The sequence below is a fragment of the Bubalus kerabau genome, chromosome 4 (assembly GCF_029407905.1).
Source record: "Bubalus kerabau isolate K-KA32 ecotype Philippines breed swamp buffalo chromosome 4, PCC_UOA_SB_1v2, whole genome shotgun sequence".
Taxonomy (NCBI): domain Eukaryota; kingdom Metazoa; phylum Chordata; class Mammalia; order Artiodactyla; family Bovidae; genus Bubalus; species Bubalus kerabau.
Genome location: NC_073627.1, coordinates 154,552,822 through 154,577,129, shown reverse-complemented (window position 1 = coordinate 154,577,129; position 24,308 = coordinate 154,552,822). Strand labels below are relative to the sequence as shown.

Here is a 24,308-nt window from a genome sequence, read left to right as displayed (position 1 = left end):
TTGCAAGATGAACAGTTCTGGAGATGGATGGTGATATAACAATGTACATGTATTAAATGCCACTAAATGCAATTGCAATGGTAAATAATATGTTACATATATTTTACCATGATAAAAATACATGATTATAAGAAAAAATATTTTTAGCAAAAATAAAACTATGAATTAAAAATTGCACCCATAGTACAATTGGCATTGGCACAGCAGATAGCCCTTCTCCTTTGTCATCCACATTACAAATTAAGAGCAATAAGGATCTAATCTGATCTCACCAGGCCAAAAAAAATACCTAATTTCTTGCTGCTGCTGCTGCTGCTGCTAAGTTGCATCAGTTGTGGCCGACTCTGTGCGACCCCATCGATGGCAGCCCACCAGGCTCCTCTGTCCCTGGGATTCTCCAGGCAAGAATACTAGTGTGGGTTACCATTTTTTCTCCAGCTAATTTCTTGAGACCAGATGAAATCTACACCTACTTCTAGGCCTTTATTTTATACTGTATCAGTGCTCCTGTTACACATCACTATTAGCCACTGCATTTAAAACTAACCCACAGAACTGCATTGTCCAATATAGTAGTCACTTGCCACTTGAAATTCAGCTAGACCAAACTGAGATGTCCTGCCCTGGATTTTGAACACATATAAAAAAAGAGTGTTAAATATCTCATTCATAATTTTGACACTGATTCCAAGTTGAAATGATATTTCATATACATTGGGTAAAATAAAATATATTATTTGAATTAACTTCAATTGGGTCTTTACTTTTTTAAATGTGATTACAAGAAAACGCATGTGTGCTAAGTCACTTCACCTGTGTCTCTTTTCAACCCAGTGAAAAAGCTCGTTTGTCCATGGAATTCTCCAGGCAAGAATATTGGAGTGGGTTGCCATGCCCATCTCCAGGGGATCTTCCCACTCCGGGGATTGAACCTAAGTCTCTCAAGTCTCTTGCATTGGCAGGTGGGTTGCTTTTTTTGTTTTGTTTTGTTTTGTTTTTACCACTAGTACCACCTGGGCAGCTCTCCTAGAAAATACACAATTATAGATTGGCTCATAGTGTTTATCTATTGGGCTGCACCACTCAAACAAATTATACTTTTTAAGCAAAGGTTAACACAGTATACTTAAACCAGTATGCTACAAAATTTACACTTGATTTTTTAAATGCTTAGAATCTTTTTGATATTGAAAGGCAAAATGTCGCAAATCATTGGAAAAGTACTTATTTTCCATCTATAATATAAAATAATACACCAAAACTCTTAATAACAAACTAAAATGCAGTCCTTTCTCAGAGTCCTATAGGAAGATAATTAGAAAACAATTACAAAGGTATCAAGAACCAGTATTAGAAGTTTCACAGGCGACATGTTCACTAAACAGAGCAAAGTAGAAACATTTCAAACATACTTCAGCACATCTATTATTAGAATGATTCTCTTTCAATAATAAGATACTTTATACATATATTGTTCTTTCACAGGGCTTCCCAGGTGGTGCCATGGTAAAGAATCTGCCTGCCAGTGCAGGAGACTCAGGGGACATGAGTTCGAATCCTGAGTCAGAAAGATTCCTGTGGAGGACGAAATGGCAACCCACTCCAGGATTCTTTCCTGGAGAATCCTATGGACAGAGGAGTCGGTGGGCTACAGTCCAGGGGGTCGCAAAGGTTGGATATATGAGCTCACATGCAGCAGTACCATCCTTCTTGCAGTATTTATTATTTTGTGTTCTCTCTCTTCCTCTCCCTCCAATACCAGTATCATAAAGGCAGGATCCCTGTGGGATTCACCCAGCAGCACGTAATTTTATTTACCCCAGTGCTGGACATATCAGAAACACTTAGCGCATGTTGATTACCTGCTGTTGAAATACATTTTTGTGAGCTGACCAAGGAAAATTGTATGAGAGAAGATCAATGAACTCTTTAAAGAAACAAAATCAAGTTTTGAAAAAAATCTATGTAAGAGTAACTGCTCATAGGCTGGCAATGTCAAGAGAAATAAAAAAATTACATGAGGATGTATGATGACATTATAGAGACAGAAGCAGAGGTGAACGAATTTACTGCACTGTTCATCAGTCAGTTCTTGCAGCAAAGAAGCTGAAGCCAAAAAGGAGCTTCTGGGTACTTTATTTCTTAATATATAAGAATAAGACCTTTACAGTATTTCATATGAAGATGGTGAGCCACGATGAAATTTTTTTTTTAACCACAGGATGGTTCACTAGTCATCTTGTAGCAAGGCAAATATATGTGTTGCAGAACTAAAAGGCAAATTGCGTGCTTTTCTATTACACAAAAAGCAACTGTTCTATATTCATAACCATTTTCTGGGTGGCAGGCAGCTTTTAGCAATATGACATACAGCAGGTATTTTGCAAAAATAAGCACATTTTCTCCATCCCTGTAATAGAAAGGTGACATTTTAAAACATAAGAGAGGGATCAGTAACTACTTTGGAAAAACAACTATCCTATGGAGAGGGCATTTTGAAAGGAGATATAATAGAGGAAACATTTTTATATATGATTTTGCCAAACGCAATGCAAATGTGTCCCTTAAAAGCTCTCTTACTTGTACAATTACAAATTTGAAAAGAGATGTTTTTATCATTTTAAGTCTTCCAAATGAAGGGTTTCCATGGGTATGGGTACATTTGATAAGAGCACGTCAATGCAGTATCTTTCAGTTACATTTTGAGGATGTACAGTGGACATCAGAGGTGGCCAGAAGCCAGAGAAAGGCTCCCTGGAAAGTTCTTATTGGAGCAAAGATTTGAGAACAATGATGGTGTGAATTCTGAATATCTGGGAGAAGAACTTCCCTGGTTGAGGGAAGGGACAAACACAGATGCTAGCATGATATGTTCTAGGAAAAGGGAGGATTCTAGAATGGAACAAGGGGTGGAGAGAAGAAGATGGAGCCAGCAAGGTAATGGGCAGGGAATGTGTGGGTGGGGAGAGGCAGCTGTTACTGGGGTGAGGTCCAGCTGGGGCCAGGATGGTGGCAGGGGAGGTGGGTCAGTGCCATCACTCCTAATTAACTTGCCCGTTATACAAGCTCCCAGTGGCTTAGTGTGTAAAAAATCCGCCTGTAATTCAGGAGCCGCAGGAGATGTGGTTCGATCCCTAGATCAGGAAGATCCCCTGGAAGAAGAAACAGCAACTCACTCCAGTATTCTTGCCTGAAAACTCCCATGAACAGAGAAGCCTGGCAGGCTACAGTCCACAGGGTTAAAAAGAGTCAAACACAACTGAGCACATATGCGTGCAAGACAAGCTCACGCCTGCATCCTTGTTCCCCGCCACCCCCACCCCGGCTATGCTCACGCCCTCAACAGTGTCACCAGGTTTCACGTCTTTAGATGTCATCCATGTGCCAGCAGCAACAACCTGTACAGGCTAGGCTTCTTTCTTAAACTGCAGACTCACACTGCAGAATCATATGTCTCCCTCTCTCACCTGAACACCTCTGCTCTGACGCGTTGGAGACGTCTCAAATATAGTACGTGCAAAACACAAAAACTATATCCACCCTAAACTGCTCCCTTTATAATCTGCATCATCTCAAGCGACGCCTACAGTCTCCCTCTGGGTGTCCAGGACAAACCCCTTGGAATCCTCCCAAACCCCTCGGGTTCTCTTGGACCTCTTGCCCATTCCATCAGCAAAGTGTGCCAGTGGTATCTTCACATCCAGACTTCCCCAGTGCCCTCACGATCTCCCGGCAATCACCACCTCTTACCTGGATCCCTACCACAGCCTCCTAAGCGGTCATTTGCTTCAAGCCTTAAGCCACTCCAACCAGCGCCTCCCCCAGGCACTAGATTACATCATTCCTGTGCTTAAAGCCCACTGGTCCCCCTGGCTCCCTGAGAGTGAAAGGTAAAGGGTTCTGTCCCAACCTGTGCTCTCAGTTGCTGCCATTCTGCCCCCTGCTCGCTTTATTCCAGCCATCTTTGTCTCCCCATTGCAACCTGGACACACCTGTCACGGTCCTGCCTCAGGGCCTCTGAACTGGCTATCCCCCTACCTGGACCACTCTTTCGCCCACCACCTCCTGCAGGCCTGTGTTCACACGTCACCTTCTCAGTGAGAAGTTCCTTGACCCTTCAACTGGATTTACAGTAACAGCCTCAATTTCAGCAGTCTTAGGCCTCTTCTTGCTTAATTTTCTTCCATAGCATGTATCCCTTTCTGAATACAATTTGCCTTTTTACAACTGTGTTTATTTCCACTATATTATAAGCACCAAAACAGGTCTTTTCTGTTTATTACACTGCTGTCTCTGCAGTGCTTGAACACTGCCTGGCCCATAAAGAGTGCACAGTAAAAAAAAAAGGAAACAGAAAAAAAATAAAGAATGAGCTTTGCCCGTAGGTTGGCCAGCACTTTAAAAAAATAAATAAAATTAAAAAAAAAAAAGAATCTGTTCAGTGTGTGAATGAATCTGCAGTTGAGTTCTAATGAACAGACTGGAAAGGACAGGCCAAGAAATGTGCCTCAGGCAAGAGCAACATGAGCAGAGACCTTGGGTTCGTCTCTACCTGGCCATCACTGCTGCTGCTGCTAAGTTGCTTCAGTCGTGTCCAACTCTGTGCGACCCCATAAACGGCAGCCCACCAGGCTCCCCCATCCTTGGGATTCTCCAGGCAAGAACACTGGAGTGGGTTGCCATTTCCTTCTCCAATGGCCATCACTACCTGTGGCAATTACCCTTGCTTTGGTGGTGGGCTGAGTGGGATCTCAGACATGGCTTTGAGGCTACAGTGACAGAGGACTAGTGTGGACCATACCATTATGTCAATGGCAGGCATTTCTATCTCTGGAGAGGACTCATCCATGGCCATCTACTACAGGAGTGTATTGACAAAGCCAGGCCAAGACTGTTTGCAGGCCCTTTTGGAGAGAGAGAGCCCTCCACATTTGATGCTCCACATCTGGAGCCCTCCAAACACTGGAAGGAGGGTGGCATGACCATTAGTTAGTGACATCAACAGCAAAGAGTGATGGCTGGTGGATGAAAGTGTTAAGACACAAAGAGATAATAAAGTGTCAAGAAAAACTCCTAAGGCTTCCAAGTGGTGAAACTGGAGAGATGGGATGAGATCAAAGGCCAGGTTTTAAGGGGAAGTCATGAGTTTGATTTTCAGCAGATAGAGCACAGGTGGAGGATGTATCCAGAGCAGCTGCAGCATCAGGGATCAGATTGCAGACATGGAAGTCATCTGTGCTGTGGTAGGGATTGAAGCCAAGTCTGTGGATGAGATGACTTGTAAGAACAAAGAGAAAATAGTATAGGACCTAGATAGAACCTCAGGAGACTGCAAAATGTACTATTTGAAAAGGCAGTGGGTATGCAAAGAATTACGAGAAGGAGAGACCAGACTGTGGAAATAAAAACAACTGACACTGAAGGGCATGTTGTGGAAGCTGAGGAAAGGGAGGACTTCAAAAATGAAGAGAGGGCTTGACTATGTGAACTGGCGGTGAGCTGTGAAGTACAGTGAGAAATTGAAAACACCCACTGGTTGAGAAGCAATGAACATCATCAGTGACCTTAGTGAGAGATGCTCTTAAAGCACCCTGGGTGGAAGCTGGATTGCTGTAGGTTGAGGAGTGAGCATGGAAAAGTAAAGCGTTAGTCGCTCAGTTGTGTCTGACTATTTGTGATCCCATGGGCTTTAGCCCACTAGGCTTCTCTGTCCATGAAATTCTCCAGGCAATAATACTAGAGTGGATTACCATTCCCTTCTCCAGGGGATCTTCCAGATTCAGGGACTGAATCCAGGTCTCCTGCATTGCGGGCAGATTCTTTACCACCTGAGCCACCAGGGAAACTCAGAGTGAGCACGAGACACACACATTAATACATGAGATACAGACATTGATACAGGCAGCTCTGAAGTATTTCCTGAGATTGATCGTAAATTGGAGGAAAGCTTGTGAATTGAAGGCTGAATGCTACCCAGTTTTGATTAAAGAGACATTAGTATGTTTAAATGTTAATGGGAAGGAAACAGAATATACTAGCAAGATAAATTGTAGTTCTGGGAGAGGCTCAAGGAGAAATTGAGCAAGGATGCTGTAGAATCAGGATGCTGTGGTCAGGGAGCGGATGCTCCACCGTTCTCTGGAAGTGGGAAAACCTCTTGCATTGATGAGATCCCCTGTGGCTGCAGGTGTTGAATTTAAGGGGGGTGGAGGGAAAACAAGAAGTCACTTGGATGACATTTGAGCATAAGGTGAGGGAGAAGACTAAACCAGAGGGAACACCCTTGGTGAGAGTGGAATATCCAGGAAGTCTGAAGTTGATGGACTGACAAAAGGCAAGGGCATACAGTCAGGAGCTGAGAACCATTAATCAATGAATACATACTTGCGTCTGTTCTCTGGTCACTAGGCAGGCCAGCAAAATTTGCTGTAAAAGGCTACAGCTACTGATGTGTCTAGAATCCAGTGACAATCAACATCAGACAACATGTAGTACTACCTGCCCTCAGCAGGCTTCCAATCAAGGCCAGGACCACTGGAATCATTACCGAGATAAATATCTCAAAACCAGGATAACAAAATATCAAGCAAGGTCTATTCTTGCAAAACTGTGACTTCAGTTAGAGAGTCAGCACTGTCTGTGGGGAAATGAGCTCAGTCGAAGACCAGAAGAAAAGAGTGCTCTGGAAAGAGAAAACATGGATTTAACCAGATACAAAATAGGGAGTCCTGTAGGTCCAGCTTAAAGACAAAGCTGTAAAGGAAACAAAATCAATATTTTAGGATGAACTGGAGAGTGCACATACTAGGTAAATTAGGAGAAGCTAAAACTGAAGGCCAGAATTCCATCCAGAACCAAAGTGCAACTATGAGACAATGGGCTTCAGGCCAGGCCGTGTAAGAGAATAAATCTGAGATAGTGAGAGAGAAGAATCATTAAGATGCTGATAAGATAGTGACCACCAGCACAACCCAGGAGTCCTGACGATCTAGCCAGTGTTGAGAGGTCCCAGGAAAGTCTGATCTTTGAAATGTCTTTAGTTATCAACAGCCCCATTTTACAGAGAAGGGAGCTGAGACCTTAGGCAGTTAAGGTAACAGTGTACTGATGCGAAGCTAGTAAATAGCAGAACCTGCATTTCAACTCAAGTTTAGCAAACCCTTTAAAGAGTTCTGACCAATTCAAATTAGAAACAAGTGAACAAGGAGCTCCGCATTATGAAATGTTGGAGGAAGTTTTTCTACACTAACATGTAGTTATTGTCAAGCAACTTTCAGAACATCTCATATTTATTTAAAAATAATAATAATGGTGTTGTTTAGTTGCTAAGTCAAGTCTGACTCTTTGGCAACCCCATGGACTGTAGCCCATCAGGTTCCTCTGTCCATGGGACTTCCCAGGCAAGAATACTGGAGTTGGTTGCTATTTCCTTCTCCAGGGGATCTTCCTGACCCAGGAAGGGATCAAACTCACATCTTGGCAGATTCTTTACCACTGAACCACCTGGGAAGCCCAATAACCATGTTAGGCAATGAATAATGGATACTGTGTATGTTTTCTGATTCACCAAAAAAGTTAGAGATGCATTATCAGAAGCTGAACACTGAGCAACCATGTGCTGTGCTGTGCTGTGCTTAGTTGCTCAGTCATATCCTACTTTTTGTGACCCCATGGACTGTAGCCCATCAGGCTCCTCTGTCCACAGGGATTCTCCAGGCAAGAATACTGGAATAGGTTGCCATGCCCTCCTCTGAGCAATACCAGTGGTTAATATCACACCTGCTTGTGTAACATCGGTTATACTTACACCATGCATATTTGAATCAATATTTTAACTAAGCCCTAATGCCAGGGGCAAAAGTATCCTGATACAGCTGACCAGTGAAGGGCCAGGACACAGGAGACTGGAGTCAGAGTAAGAACTCTGATCTTCCTGGTCTTCACAGGTCTTAAGGGAAGGCAATGGGATGATACAAAATGTTTAGGACTCACATACCTTTTAATGCTGCATTAAAATAAAGATTTACAGTTCCTAATTAGTACCAGTCCTAAAATTAAGGTTCGCGTCACCTTGGCTGTCTCAGGGTTGTAGAGCAAGATCCCTGTGCCCAAAACATGGCTCGTATTTCTGTAATAGAAGTAGAACAGCTTCAGTGGAACCTGGAATTGTCCTAAAAGATAGAACTGGGTAATTGCATTGTCATCCACAAATTGGTACTTGCCATGGGTGCTTGCCATCTACCTCTACAAGGATTAAGCCATGTGCTGCTGCAGCTGCTGACCTCCAACACTCCTGAAGGAGTTCAGGGCAGAGAGCAGAAATGAGGCACTCTCTGCTCTGGGAAAACCGACAAGTCAAGTCTTCAGATAGTTAGATATTCTCAGGAGCTGATTTTATGAGCCCAATTCCTATATCTCCTCATATCTAAAAAAGCAGTAACATCCTTCATGGTGATGACTGTTTCTCATGATTAGCAGAAGTTTCACAAGACCAGCAGAAACTTTCTTAAAAAACATGTGCTTGATTGCATGTATTCCCCCTTCAGCAAAATTACATATATACTGTCCTTTCCCCCTACTGCCTCTTAGGAACAGTTTAGACTCTGGCTACTTAGAACTACATACCAGCTACATAGAACTCACTAAATGGCCTATCATTTATCACTAATTTCTCACTGATTGCTTTTTTTTTTTCCTCAACAAACTCTCATCACATTTTTGAGTTGACTAGCCTCCTATAAATAAAAATACTGTATCAAACTGTATGTGCAATTTAAATTTGGTAGAGACTGCCAGTTGCTCTCCAAAATTACTACCAAATTACCCTAGTAATGTGTGATGGTGCTAGTTCCTTGGCCTGGCATAGCCCAGTGTGGGTGTATTATCAAAGTTGTAGCTCCTCCCCATGTAACAAGAAGTCTATTTCTCATGATTGATTTAATTGTATTTGATTTGTGTGAGACTGAAGATTGGACTTCTTTGGAGAAGGCAATGGCAACCCACTCCAGTACTCTTGCCTGGCAAATCCCATGGACGGAGGAGCCTGGTAGGCTGCAGTCCATGGGGTCGCTAGGAGTCGGACACGACTGAGTGACTTCACTTTCACTTTTCACTTTCATGCATTGGAGAAGGAAATGGCAACCCACTCCAGTGTTCTTGCCTGGAGAATCCAGGGACGGGGGATCCTGGTGGGCTGCCATCTATGGGGTCGTACAGAGTCAGACACGACTGAAGCGACTTAGCAGCAGCAGCAGAGGATTTCTTCATATATTCCAAGTAATTTGTATCTGAGGCCTGCATGTTCCTGCACTCTGCTCAGATTTCTATTCATTTGCAAGGATGGTATTTACCCTACTTCAAGGTGGTCATTCTCAAACTCGTCTCAGCAGACCAAAGCTATCCTGCTCATCTGGGACCACGTTCCACCTGCTCTGGCCCTGCTGAATCACAGTCTCTGGGGATCTGCAAGTATAACTATCTCATCAGGTGATTCGGGTGCTTAACATTTGAGACCTACCATACTAAGATAATTAGACCTCATCTGAAATATTTTTCAAATGTTTATTCCCAGCTGCCATTCATCCTTTGCTATTGTTTCTTCTTCCTAGAGAGAAATTTAAAATTTCTGTGAAGCCCAATTTAAGAAACTTTTCCTCTTTACGATCCCAGTTTGGCATCATCCTTAGAAAATTCTTCCCTGCTCTGAGATCACTAAACATTCTCTCTATCCACATTTTCATTCTTTATGTTTAAATATTGGCTCCAACAACATGGAGCACTTTGAAATGGATGGTATACTTAGAGGAATTTAAGCTATCATTTTTAAAAAAGGAAAGAACAAAGAGGAGGTATATAGAGTGCCATTTGTAAATCCACCTGAAATGATAGAAAATATATAAACACATGGTTATCATGATATCCTGGAAAATTTAGATTCTTTCAAAAATGTAGGTCACCTAGTCATTTCTATCATTCAACATTCCCAGCCCCATTTTGCTTGCATGTAGCTTGCCCAGACTTTACACAGATGTACACTTACATAAACCTTAAAAAAAAAGTAAGGTCAGATGTACATTTTGTGGTGCCCTCTTGAACACCATTCTGTGGTCAGGAACCCACAAAGTCTAAAGGGGCCTCCAAAGAGAAGCACAATCTTTAAGTGTCAGAGACTACTCCACAAAGGCCTTTCTTAAAATCTCAGGGGACTATTTCAAGAATGCAATGAGATAATCCACTGCTCTTACATGTGTGCGTGTAATGACGGGGTGGCAGCTGGGCATGGGGTTTGGGGAGATGCGTTCAAGTTCATACCAAAAGGAAAATGCCTTTGCACTGGATTTTTAAAGTGACAGAGACCTGAGCGTACTGGCTTTGCTCTGGATGCAAAGACCGGGTACTGATCGTTTTTCCTCTTTGCTCAGTATCATTCAAAGATAAAGTCCAAATTCAAAAATCATAGAGGTGCTCCAATAAAACAATCTGAGTGTAAAGAGGACATAGGAAGGAAAGTTTACCCCTGCAAAGTCTTCTCTGTCTAAATACTGATAAGTAGCTAGATCTTTCTGGAGCATAGCTTCAGAAACTGAGGGGGTAGGAGCAAGGGGAAAGAAAGAGACAGAGAAATTCATTACTATAGAAAGGCCTAATACAAAGTTCCTCTGTTCTCTTATTTCTTCAGAAAAAATTCACTTTCCAGACATTCATTAGCTTTAGAAAAATAGCATATAAATTCCTTTCATACAAAACATAGTTCTCTTTAAATGTCCTACAATCCTTTCCAAGGCAGAGAGTCATATGATAGAAATTGTACCCATGCCCATCAGCACTCATTGATCACAGAAGCTATCCAGAGACTGGGGGAGGAAACTGACATCTTTTCATAAGGACATTCATATCGATGTGTCAAGAAGTCTCTGTGCTACGCTGTGCTTAGTCGCTCAGTCGTGTCCAACTCTTTGCAACCCCATGGACTATAGCCCACCAGGCTCCTCTGTCCATAGGATTCTATAAGCAGGAATACTGGAGTGGGTTGCCATGCCCTCCTCCAGGGGATCTTCCCAACCCAGGGATTGAACCCCAGTCTCCCACACTGCAGGCAGATTCTTTACCATCTGAGCCACCAGGGAAGCCAAAGAGTGGGTAGCCTATCACTTCTCCAGGGGAACTTCCTGACCAGGAATCAAACTGGGGTCTCCTACATTGCAGGAGGATTCTTTACCAGCTGAACTACCAGGAAGTCACTACTAAAGCAAATATATATTAATGCATATATGTGAAGTATAGAAAAATGGAAGATGATTTTATTTGCAAAACAGAAATAGAGACATAGACATAGAGAACAAACTTACAACACAAGGAGAGAAATGGAGAGGGGATAAATTGGGAGATTGGGATTGTCATGTATACACTGTTGATACTATGTACAAAATAGATACCTAATGAGAACCTACTATATATAATAATTCAGGAAACTCTACTCAGTGCTCTGTGGTGACCTAAATGGGGAGGAAATCCAAAAAAAAGGGGGTATATGTATACATATAGCTGATTTGTTTTGCTATATGTAGGAACTAATACAACATTTTAAAGCAACTCTACTCCAATAAAAGCAACTCTACTCCAATAAAAATTAATTAAAAATGTTCAACACCCCTACCCCAAACCAGAAGTCACTACTCATGGATCAGTCAATCATAAAGTATTACAATTAACCAAACTTTATTTAATGGTGTTGAAACAAATAGATAACAACATTGAAGATATGTATGCCAGTGAAGGATAATATAAAAAGACCTAAATGCTAGCTTACTATTTCTTGATTTTCCAATAGGCTTGCTGCTACTCGTCCAGTAATTTAAATATGAAAATGGAATGACCTCCAACGAGGCATGGGACCTCACATGCTGACATCTGTCATCAGGAACTGGACCAAAGCAAACTCGTGCAAAACGGCAATGTCCAGCATAAGGTCCGCTCCCTTTGTTTCTGCTACAGTAGCTCTCTAAGCTGCATGTGGGCTGAATTCATATCTACTGGTTATTTTTCATAAAATCAAGGGAAGTATTTGACCCAATCCTCTTGTTTTACTGATAAAGTAGTAAAAGTAAGTTCAAGACCGCACAACTAGTTAATGGCAAGGAAGGGCAGGACACAGGTCTTACAGCAATTTAAGATCATTTGTATATTTATTTTTAATAGTGTTTAACCAGTTTAATTTAAAAGCTTCTAATATTTCAATTTTTAAATTGCTTTGCCAAAAGGTTAACATTCTATATTTGTGCTGGTTAATTCAACAGCCACTAGCCATGCAGGCTATCGACATCTGGAAGCATAGCTAATCTGAATCAAGGTACTCTGTAAATATAAGACTTAGCCAAAAAAAAAAAAAAAGTAAAATGTCTCAGTAGTATTTTGTATTGACTACATCTTTAAATGGTCATTTTTTAACATACTGGGTTAAAGAATATATTTATTAAAATTAATTTTACCTGTTTATTTTTACTTTTCTAACATGACTACTAGGGCAGATTAAACTATGCATGCGGCTCACACACTTTAGTTCTATTGGACAGTACTGATTTATGGGAAGACACTTAACTGCACTAAGGAGAGAGCTACAAGCAATCTTCCTTTCCTGAATTTGCCCATGACAAAAGCAAAGGAAGAGAGGATAAGACGGCATTTGTTCCAAATACTTTAAAAAATACTTACCTGGTCAACAAACCCAGACTTGCAAGCCACATAATAAAAATAAAAACTAAAACATAATTTGAAATTAAACTAATTTCCAAATAATTGAAATAAAACATAATTTTATATGTTAAATGTGCATGCATGCATCAATTTAATGTGTAAAAGAATATTAGCAATCATGACAACATGAAAATCATCAGCTCCCCTTTTAAGAGTGGCTATTTTCCTAGAAAAATCATACCTAACACCAATTAGTGTCCTAGAAATCAGTTCTGCCTTTAAAGAGACATCTGTCCATTATAAACATCCTTACCAAGTAGATAAATAGTCGGTTAATAGCTGGATGAGAAATAGATAATGGGCAGACCAACAAAACAGACAAACTCAATTCAACATAGAAGTGCAAACGGGGCATCATGGTCTTCTGAATTGAAAGTTCAGGTCAGCACTGAGTCCATTTTAACTTAAAACAGCTGGCAGGCAACCTCCTCACCCAGATAGCCAAGCATTCCTCTTTGTAACAAAGAAATTCTCCTGTGCAAAAACTGATTGCCTTTATCTTGGGGGAAAATAATGATTTTGTCTAAATTAATAGGTTAATTTCCAATATACTAATATATATCAAGTATGGCCACAAAATTAGAAAAGTGAACATATGATTTTGTTTTCACAGCTATACTCTTTTTGATACGAGAACCTTGTTAGTTTTCAAAGGTTTTAATTTTTCACTAAGATACGTAGATTTCAGTGTAGAGACAGTATTTACTTCTGAAATAATATATTTCTAATAAAGTCAGGTGTGGTTCCTTGGAGATGTACAGCGTGAAATGAATAAAGTCGTCTCTGCTCTTCCCGTGGTGAGATGGCACTGTTGATTGCTGAGAATGCTACTTGCTAGCCATAAGCTGAAAAGGGACTTCCACAACTTGGAATTCAATTTGAGTGTTTTCTGAGTCTCTTCTTTGGAACAACTCTACTAAAGCTGTAACAAGAAAAGGATTCTGGAGATTTCTGCAATAGCTGTGCATATATATTTGCCATCTGCAGAGATAACTGAGCAGCAGTTCTGTGCAATGGTGGAGACAATCACCTCTCCCCACCCCCCTTCCTGAGTTCGATGGGCACTGAAGTCCCTATTACCAAATTAAATGCCATGTGTTAAATAGGATGAAAATGCTTCCCTGCTTTGTGTCTTCTGTTTCTATAAAACGAACTATGGATTTTCCTTCATCTCAGCCCATAGGATCTCCTGCATTTCCAAAGATAGAATTGTTGACAATTTGCAATTTCAGGCAATGACCAAAAAAAAAATTATTATTCCTCACAAATTTGTTAAATTTATTCTAATTTTATCCTCCCCTTTTCTCTCCCTCCCACTCCACCTCCTCAAATCCAAATGTCACTGGGAAAGAAGCACATTTGGACTGATTTGGAATGTAAAATGCTCCAACCTTTTACTGTTACCTAGAAAATCTTCCTTAAAAGGAAATTTTTCCTCAAGTTTTTAGTTCAAAACAGAAAAGGTCCCCTATGCTAGGACTAGCTTCTCACACGGAAGAGGGTCATTCAAAAAATAATGTGGGCAAATATGTAGAATAAATTCCTAAGGAAGGCAAGTTGTGTCACTGCACAGTGGGAAGAAACTGAATTCCACCACAGCCATGCAGATAACCGTTCAATGGATATAACGATTCACAGAGCTTCTAGTTCAAAAGTCTCCCAAACCCCCATAGAAGGTGAACTGGAGTTTTAAAGGGGAAAACCAGCATTTTTCAGGACAGAAGACTCAGGCAGGTTCCCACCAGGCGGAAAGCTGACAATGCTTTGCAGGCGAGCCTGGGAGCAGTCAGCAGTCATTGTCTTCTTATGGGAACCACAATCTTACAAGTAAAGATGGGGTGCGGCGCCTTCCCCATCTTCTCTTCTTACAACAACAAAACAGGAAGAAACACATGTAGACATCATGAAATGCATTATTTAAAAGGAGAATTAAAACGTTTAGCCAAGTCTCAGCCAAGCCCGCGAAGAGCTCCGGTCGAGTACGAAAACACGCTGAAACACAACAGCAGCCTCTAACGTGCTCTCACTTTGGAGCAAATCTTTTCAGGACTCCCGTAAAACCATTAAATCAACTTCTACATAACAGAAACACCTGCACCGTATAATTTTCTAAAACACAAACTCCTGCTTCGGAATTCCAAATAATGTGTAAGATACAAATGTTTTTAAAAGGATATTTTTATAAAAGTATCAGGATGCTCACTCTCTCTGACAAGGATACAGAAATGCAGTTTTTTACTCTCTCATCTACTCCAGTCTTTATATTGCTGACTCGCCCTCCCAGATAGCGTTAAGCCTTTTTAAGGGACTAGCAGACAAGAATGCCAAAGCCGTCAATGCTCCAGTGCAGAAGCAGCGAGGCCACAGCAAAGGAAGAGAAATCTCGGTTACCTGAGGATGTACACAACTCTTCGCAGAGCTGCTTCTGAGCTCGCCTCGAATAGGACCGGGCAGCGCAGGCTGTGAGGATACTGGCTCCTCCCGCAGGTAGGCGGGGCGCGAGCTCCCTTGCGCTGCCGTGACGGTGCTGTCAGCTGTGTGCCCGCCCGTGCGCCCCGCGCCCCGCGCCCCCGCGCACCTGCGGCCGGGCTCGTGTGCCCCGCGCCCCCAGCGCACCTGCGCCGCCCAGCCCGGGCGGGCCCGGAGCTGTCACTGCCACTCCACCATCCTGCAGCCTCCCCCGCCTCCTCCCCTCTTCAATCTCGGACTTCTCAGCTGTGCCAACTGCTGCAGCGGTGGATGCTCCTGCTTAAATGGCGCCTGCTCGCCTCCAAAGAGCGTTTAGGTGCCACCTACTGCATGCTCCTGGAATAGGTGGTCAATACTGGAATTCTCAGAGAATTCAATGAATTAAAATAATTTCATTGAAAGTGCACCAGATTCTTTTGTTTCAGATTGTTCACATTACCGACTATAGTTACTACTAGGCGCCTAAAGCTTTCTTTCAGTGTCCAGATTCTAAATTAAAAACCTCATTTATAAAGCAGATAAAATCGGGCCATGATGGACAGGCAACCACACATTGCAGGTTAATACATTCTAATTTAACAGGCTTCTCTAGCAAAACCACCATAGGCAATCCGGGGCTAAAATTGTCTTTACACCAAGTAGTTTCACTTTAGTATTTCGGGGAAATAACCAAGTATATTTTCTGACATTGGTAAACTGTGTTGTCAAAGAAGCATTGATCAAAAACAGGTGAATCAGCAAGAATTAGGTTTATGGCTAGAAATTCTGTGCTGAAACTTTTAAAGAAATGCTCTCCTATAACATGATCCATATTAAATGTAAACTACACTTAAGGAAGATCTCTTCTAGCTATTGTAACCCGCTCTTTTTTAATACCAAAATTTTGGTATTAAAAGAATTGGACATTTTCTTATTCTTTAAACTTGATTTAGCTTAAAGAATCCCATTTATCAGTTCTAAGACTGTTTAGAATTTACAGTTTCAGTCAGCATTACCCTATGATGCTTATTTCCAAAGTAAGTTTCTACCTTGCTACTCACAGGAAATATATGGGTTTTTTAAATCTTACTTTAGTGTGATAAATATAATCAGGAAATTTTTTTCAGCTTGCCAGTCCACCCTAATTCTGATCTTGAAGCTATGGTCACTGGATTATGAATAAAATACCATTTTTGTCATGTAAGGCCACTATCAACAAATCAACTCCTATTTTAAAGATATAAGGATATAATTCTCTTCCCAGTTTCCTCTTCATTACAAAGGAGTGGATAGCTATTAGGAAAGCCATCCTAAACCTGGAGGAGGGCTCAGAGACCCAAAGACCCTGTGTGTCTGCCTCCATTTCTAGAATCTGCAAGAACCATTAAATCAAGGTGTTTTCCATGACAATCCCAAAATGTAGGTTATCAACTAAATGAAAAAAAAAAATGGAAGTTGAGGGCTGAATAGAGAAGGGTGAAAGATATAAAGAGGTAAAAATACTGAAGGCAAAAAGCCAATTCTGGCACCAAACTAGTAGAGAGAAAGAATCTGGAGGTGGTGAAGGAAGCCAATTTGATTCTGCAAACTCCACACTGCGGTGGAATCCTGCATTTCACCACATATAATCATTATTTGTTTTGAGGATGTGAAGCAAGGGTCCCAGAGGGCCCATTTAAACAAGGAACAATACACTTCGAATGATGGCCCTGCTGTCTTGTCACTCTCCACAACCCCTGACTTTTCATCAGCCAGAAGAAACAGATTGCTCCCAGGACTACAGCCTCAGGATCTGATGTAATAAGATCCTTAGAGTTCTAGGCCTGTTGGAGGTGGGATGCTTTAAGCCAGTTTCTCTCAAACTCTAACACACATCAGAATTATCTGGTTGGGGGGAGCTTGTTAAACAGCCAGCTCGTCCACACCCCAGGTTTTCTGATTCAGCACTGCTGGGTTGGGTCCCAAAATGCATGATTCTAACAAGTTCCCTGGTGTCCCTGAGGCTGCTTACAGCCGGGACCCACTGAGCTCAGCCACCCATCAGGTAATGCAGAGACTGATAACAAGTGGTAATGTGCTCAGGGACAAGAAGTGTAACATTCCTCTATTTTCTAAAGCACATCGAAACTCACTCAACCCAATGTCCCTTACTCTGAGGAAACCTGGTTCTTCTCTACAGAGTCACACATGCACCCTAGGATCTTTTGGGGGTTTTAAAAAGAACCTTTCCAGCTGTGTTCCCACTTTGCCCTTCTATGTAGGACTCAGCACAGGTATACTAGGCCTCTATGCAAATTAGGAAAAAGACTCTGCTCTGGGCAGAGTTGATCACTCTCCCCCTAAGACAGTACGTGGCTTGAGGGACAGAGGACACTTTGTGCAAAGAATGTGCCGGGGACAGGTGCAACCCACTGCAGTCCCCAGCTGAATGAGTGGGGCACCTGTTGAACCCTAGCCCTACTCTTGCCACCTATTGGTCAGTTTAGTACATTACTCAAACTGCACAAGCAATCACATCAATTTTACTTCCCTGGAGCCAGCATGGTCCAGGTGAGGGCTGGCAGCTCCATTTAGGACCTGGGTCTACAGATCCAGAGTGCCAGATGCCATCAAGGAAGAGGTAGAGCCACATTCTAACAATGGGGTCCTGAGCTGAGGGATAAGGTAGGAGGCACTCCAGCTTGCAGTTGAGCAAGCAAATGGAATGAAAAGACACAGCTTTGAGCTATGTTATGTGTCTTGTCTCACTTTCAATCTGTTTTCTCCAACACAATGGTTCTGGACAGCAGCATCAGAATCACCTGGGAAGTTTTTAGAAATGGACTTTTTAGCTCCCTTTACTGTATCAAACTCTGAAGATGGGGCCAAGCAACCTGTGTTTTAGCAAACAATCCAGGTGATCTGGTGTTTTTGATGATGCAGACTTTGAAACACATCAAACTAAAGTGGTGTGTGTGTGTGTGTGTGTGTATTTTTAACAAATGTCATGTCAACATATCTCCTTAAAATCTGTTGAAAGGGGAGCAATGTGCCCCCTCCCCCAGATATTTCTGCTTCTTCAGATTCCCCCAGCAACCCATGTAAGAGTGGGCTACAGGACTCCACTGACCAGAAGACACCCCCTTTCCCAGCAATCTTACCAGCAGTTGGGATGTCCATCTCTAAGGTTGGCTCTCTTCACCTCAAACTCCTGCCTCTATCTTCTCCTCTATAAAGTCAGGCAAACTAACCACTGAAAATGCCAGACCCTCCAAACTGAGACCTTAGCATTGAAATGCAAAAAGCTTTGCACATCTATGTGGAGAAAAGAAACACAGGCCCATGAACATAAAGTAGAAGAAAATAAATTTGACTTTGATTTTTGTTCATGAGTCCCCTAGCCTCAAAATAAGACTTTTGAAATTTGAAAAAAGGTCACCCATTGAGAGCCACCCTGGATTAGTCATTGTATGTATGCTGTCCTCCCTCCAGACCCTTTTGGGGGAAAGTCCCAGGAAGGAAATCAGCTGACAGCCTTCAACGGCAACACTCCAGCCACAGGGGAAGGAGGCTTCAGTCTCAAGTGGTGGTCATGGTGGTGGGTGGCAACACCCTCTTCAGAAGCCGAGGATGATCTGGAGAGAATGAAATCAATCTGTCATGAATGAGGAATTTCAGAGGCAATACTTTTTACAGAGAATAAAAGTTCTATATTATTCCACTAGTTTTAATTATGCTTCTGCATTTTTACTCATCCGTTCAGGCTCTGTACAACTGTATAAGATGCTTTTCAAGTGTAGGGAGATTTTGCCCCTCTCATTCCTTGCCTCCCTCCATATTGTGTACAACCCAGTAAGGACAAGGCACCATGCTTGCTATCTGGTATTAATCTTTTCAGCTTACCCAGACTACACAGATACTAATGCTGACATCTGTTTTCTGTAATCTCAGAGAATTTCACATCCCTGCCTTATCTAAGGTTGACCTAGTTCTCTTGGTCTACTAAAATATTAGTGAACACATACAGATGATTCTGTCCACAAAATGCAACCCTGTGCACTGCTCTGCACATCCCAGGATCCAGGCCATCAAACCCCTTGCCTTCCCTCCTCCCCAGTCTTCCATTCTAGCTGATGGAACATTTGTGCCTTATTCATCAAGTTCCTCTAAATCCTACACTGCTTTGTGGAAGAGTCTGCCACCCCCTTTTCCCTGTATAAAAACTGATTGTTCTCCAGTCTCTACTTTTCCTGTAGCATCTCAAACAGAGACTGTTTTCTTTTTTCTCTCTGCTCCATTATCTCCTTGATCTCAGTGCATCGTATCTTCTGAGCCTATCTCCCTATCTGGCTGCAAAACCCCGCCTTCTTTTACACTGTACCACCGTCTTCACTTCATCTTGCTGTGCTTTGGGTCTGATGGCCTTTCTCTTTATCCGGATCCAGTGCCACTTAAAAGATTCATCCTGCTCTCTGCTCTCTTCTTTCCATGGTCTCTTTGTTCCCAGTGATTTCCCCCAACCCCATCCCAGTCATCTCCACTGATGGCCACAGCCTGCTGTCTGGGATCATGATACATTACAGGACAGTGAGATATTGGTTTCAAGCATCCCCTTTTCTAGCCACTCCTCCCAAACAGGCCAGTTTCTGTACTGTGCTCAGGATTACTTTCTTTCTAAGCATTTGTCTCTTTCATATCATCATTTCTCCCTTTTCTACCTGTATAATACATAGTAGAAATATGTATTTTGTCCCTCTCACTTTTGTCCCCTTAGAAAAGTCAATAAGACTGAAGATATCATTGAATGAGTCTGAGCTTCTAAGCTGTCTCCCCTCATCTATGCTTTTGATCTCTAGTCTGTTCCACAAGCAGCCAGGAAGATTGGAGCAAATACAGCCTAGAGGGGTATCCCAGAGTTTTTAGAATCAAGCCCAACATTTATGTTGGCTCATGAGGCTCTCATGATCCAGCGGCTTGCTGCGTTTCCAATTTCATTTCATGCCCTACGTCCTGCTGCTGTGAAGTGCCAGCCAAACTGGCCTTCTTTCAATTTCTCAAATACACTGAGGCTTTCCTCCCATGAAGGCTGCTGCATGTATTCTGCACATCAGTTCCATGAGCTTATTTTTCCATGGTCATTCCACTACATTCGTTGCCTCAAATCTAGTCCTAAATACCAACGTATTTCCAAATGTCCAATTTTCTGGAGAGAGATCTTCCTTGCCTCCTCTGTTTAAACTTGTATCACCTCCTGTTGTGTGTTGAATTGTGCCCCTCCAAAAAGATACGTGAAGTTCTAATTTCTAGCAACTCAAAATGTCACTTTTTTTGGAAATAGGTTTGTTGCCAAAATAACTGGTTAGGTTAAAATGAGGTCATACAAGAGTAGAGATAAAACCAGTCAATCTTAAAGGAAATCAACCCTGAATACTCATTGGAAGGACTGATGCTGAAGCTGAAGTTCCAATACTTTGGCCACCAGATGCAAACAGCCAACTTATTGGAAAAGACCCTGGTGCTGGGGAAAATTGCAGGTAGAATGAGAAGAGAGTGGCAGAGGATGAGATGGTTGGATGGCACCATAGATTCAATGGGCATGAACTTAGGTAAACTTCAGGAGATGGAGAGGGACAGGGAAACCTGGCGTGCTGCAGTCCATGGGGTCGTGAAGAATTGGACACAACTTGGCAACTGAACAACAACAACCAGAGTAGAATGGCCCTTACTTTAATATGGTTGGCATCCTTCTAAGAAGAGAAGAGAGATACAGGGAGAAAATAGCTATGTGATGATGGAGATAGAGATTGGAGAGACACATATACAAGTCAAGGAATGCCAAGGGTCACCAGAAAACACCAGATGCTAGAAAAGACAAGAAGAGATTCTCCCTGAGAACAACTTGAAGCTTCTAGAACTGTGACCTATAGCTTCTAGTCTTCTAGCCTCCAGAATTCTGAGACAACAAATTGCTGTTTCTTTAAGCCCCTCAGTATGTGGTACCTTGTGGCCACCGCAGCAAACTAATACACTTCCCATCATCCAGTCCTTAGATTCTGCTTCCTGTAGAGTCTAGATCATGATTAATTCACATTTTCTATTTGTTTATTTATTAGCTCTTTATATACTTACTTATTTTTGTCTTCCCTTTCTGTAAAATGTAAATGAATGCAGGCATCATAATTACCTCATTCATCATTGTCCCAGTACATTGGGTTGAAAAAAATCTGAGGGTGAAGTACATAAAAACTACCCCCTCCCCACCCAAGTTCTAAACCAATTAAGATTATATAGGAGTCAAAAAACTTGAGCAAGATGGTAAACTAGGAAGCTTCAGACCCTTGTTCACCCAGGGAAATATCAAGTAAAGGACAACAGACCGAGTGAAGTAGCTCTGTTGGAGCTCTAAAAACCAGTCAAAAATATGCAGCAACCAAGTGAATACCCAATCAAGAAAAAGTCACATTCAAATTGGTAGGAAATTATCTTGGTGTTTCTGCTTACTCTGTCCCAGTCTGGAGTCAGAAGAAGGCACAGTGTGGTCCAATGGAAGGCCAGTTCCTAGTCCCTCACTTGAGCCAAAGAAAGAAAAGTGGAATGTATTTGCAACATTCTATCTCGTCTGGCAGCTACCCAAAGGACAAGGTTTGTCTTGTCTGATTCAGAAATCACATAGGACTGATGATGAAGGCATTCACAGTATGCCACCCCCAAGTATGCCACTTTTGTATATGAATTATTTTGAGCTGAAAGCAACAAGGAACCAAAAAACTCAGGAAAACCTCTTTACCGCCCCCCTACCTGCCTAAAGTAGGTAACCTAAAGTAGACAGAAAGTCTAAATTTCCTTATTGGAAAGGAAATCTGCAAAGGAAATTTCCATTAGAAAAGATATCTATACCAGATAGAGAGCTATTTCCAAAAATAACTTTATTCTCCTTAGAGAATCTTATCAGCATAATAAAGCAACATTAATTTTAAATACATTTTCTTTCCTTATCTTCCTAAAATTTGCCTTCCTTACACCTAGAAGTTCCAAACCCTTACTCTTTTAGGATGGTATGTTAACCTCAGTCATCTGGCTGCCTCTTTGAGTCTCATATTTTTGTGAGACTCCTATTCATATATAGGTAATTAAAATAGTTTTTTCTCCTTTAAATCTGCCTCATATCAATTTAACTTTTAGATACAGAACCTAATAGAGTAGAAAGAAAACCTCTTCTTCCTCTATAGTGGCAATATTTGTATATCAGGTGCCAAAACACGTGAAAACTTCAGGAAGACCATAGATTACAGATAGAGGAACACAGCAGAATGTCTCATGCAATGGGAAGAAGCAGGGGTGAGACTCTTAAGGACATTAAGACATTTAAAAACAGTCATGTATATGGGGAAACAATGGGGGGAAAGCACAGAGAGGGAAAGTTCCAGAGAAGGTGCATGCCTGCAAAAGCCCTAGGAAGAGTTTATGCCTTTATGTCAGGCTGATTAGTAAAGGCCTTCCCCTGCACAGAATCAAACCGCAAAGACGGGGAAAGTAGGCTTTTTTTTGTTTTTTCCAAATGTCCAATTTTCAAAAAGAAATATACAGACCACAATAAGAAATAGGTAAATATGGCCCATTCAGAGGAATAAAATGAATCTCCAAAAATGAACCCTAAAGAAATTTAGGCTTTAGACTTACTAGACAAAGACTTTAAAACTCCTACCTTAAAATTCTCAAAGAACTAAACTATAACGTGGACAAAGAATAAAAGGAAATCAGAAAATGATATATGAGCAAAATAAAAATATCAAACCCTTGACAATTTATGAACAAATTCAACAAAGTTATAGGATACTAAATCAATATGCAAAATTAAGTTGCATTTCTATTCAGTAACAGTAAACAACCTATTAAGGAAATTTAAAAAATTATATTTACAATAGTGTCTGAAAGAATAAATTATATATGAATACTCTTATCCAAGGAAACAAATATCTGTAGATGGAAAACTGAAATATTTCTGACAAAAATTAAAGAAGACGCAAATAAATAGAAAGACATCATATGTTCATGGACTGGAAGACAATATTAAGATGCCAATACTACTCAAAGGGATTCATGAATTTAATGTACTTCTAATAAAATTATAGCAATGCTTTTACAGAAATAGAGAAATCATTTTAAAAATTCAAGTGGACCTCAAGATACCCTGAATAGATAAATCAATCTTGAAGGTCTCATACTTCTTAAATTCAAAACTTACTACAAAGCTATGATAATCAGAACAGTATGGTACTGGCATAAATATAGACATAGCAATGAAATAGAATAGAGAGCCCAAAGGAAACCCTCATATATATGATCAAATGATTTTAAACAAAAATAACAAGATCATTTGATGGATAAAGACAGTCTTTTTAACAAATGATATTTTGTTGTACATATAAACTATGTACAACATAGTTGTACATTGAAAATTTGTACATACATATTAAAAACTATAAAGTTTGACCCTGGCCTTAATACAAAAAATTAACTCAAAAAGGACTTTAAAAGTCTAAGCATGAGAGGTAAAACATATAAAATTTTAGGAGAAAATATAAGGGGAGAGTGTCATGACACTGGATTTGTCAATGACACCAATAGATATGACATCAAAAGCATAGATAAAAAGTTAAAAATAGACAAGTTGATTATATGAGAATTAAAATTTCCTGGGCATAAAACAAATAAACAATCAATAGGGTGAAAGGCAACTCAATGAATGGGAGAAAATATTTTGCAAGTAATATTATCTGATAAAGAGTTAATACCCAGAATGCTAACAAACAAACCAACAACAACAAAAAAACTCCTACAAGTCAATAACAATAAGAAAATATGTGAGGAATCTGTGGAGAAAAATCTGTGGGACTATAAAGCCCATAGCAACTGCTAGAGGAAACAGTATTATGGAACCTTAAACAATTTAGTATAATTCCAAATTGGCAAAGGAGTACGTCAAGGCTGTATATTGTCACCCTGGTTATTTAACTTATATGCAGAGTACATCATGAGAAATGCTGGGCTGGAAGAAGCACAAGCTGGAATCAAGATTGCTGGGAGAAACACCAATAACCTCAGATATGCAGATGACACCACCCTTA

At 41.1% G+C, this 24,308-nt stretch overlaps 1 protein-coding gene across 1 annotated transcript in view; it reads right to left on the bottom strand.

The window, feature by feature from the left end:
• The window catches only part of DIRAS2 (DIRAS family GTPase 2), a 36,431-nt gene extending 21,133 nt beyond the window's left edge, over nt 1-15,298 (bottom strand). The window contains exon 1 of the mRNA XM_055579130.1: nt 15,145-15,298. The gene's annotated coding sequence lies outside the window, so the exon portion shown is untranslated. The remainder of the gene's footprint in view (nt 1-15,144) is intronic.
• Nucleotides 15,299-24,308: the final 9,010 nt, after the last annotated feature.